Here is a 247-nt window from a genome sequence, read left to right on the forward strand (position 1 = left end):
CACCCATATACACATATCACTGATTCCCAAAAACTTTGAAGTGGTGGCACCCTAAACTTACATAGTTTTCTAAAAGGGAACCTTATCTTTATCCCCCCCCCTTCTTATACGGATTTACACTTACAACACGATGCATCTCCTGTTCCACGAAATATTCAGAATAAAATGATTATGTTACTTGATTTCGAAACAGATGTGTAATTACCAAATAAATCTATTTTACTACAAAATCTTGCAGCACCACGGT

General features: G+C 36.0%; 1 protein-coding gene across 1 annotated transcript in view; it reads left to right on the plus strand.

Moving 5' to 3' along the window:
- The window catches only part of LOC119587269 (glycine-rich protein DOT1-like), a 5,770-nt gene that overhangs the window by 373 nt on the left and 5,150 nt on the right, over positions 1-247 (plus strand). The gene's annotated exons all lie outside the window — the stretch shown is intronic.

Source organism: Penaeus monodon, chromosome 22 (genome assembly GCF_015228065.2).
Source record: "Penaeus monodon isolate SGIC_2016 chromosome 22, NSTDA_Pmon_1, whole genome shotgun sequence".
Lineage (NCBI taxonomy): Eukaryota > Metazoa > Arthropoda > Malacostraca > Decapoda > Penaeidae > Penaeus > Penaeus monodon.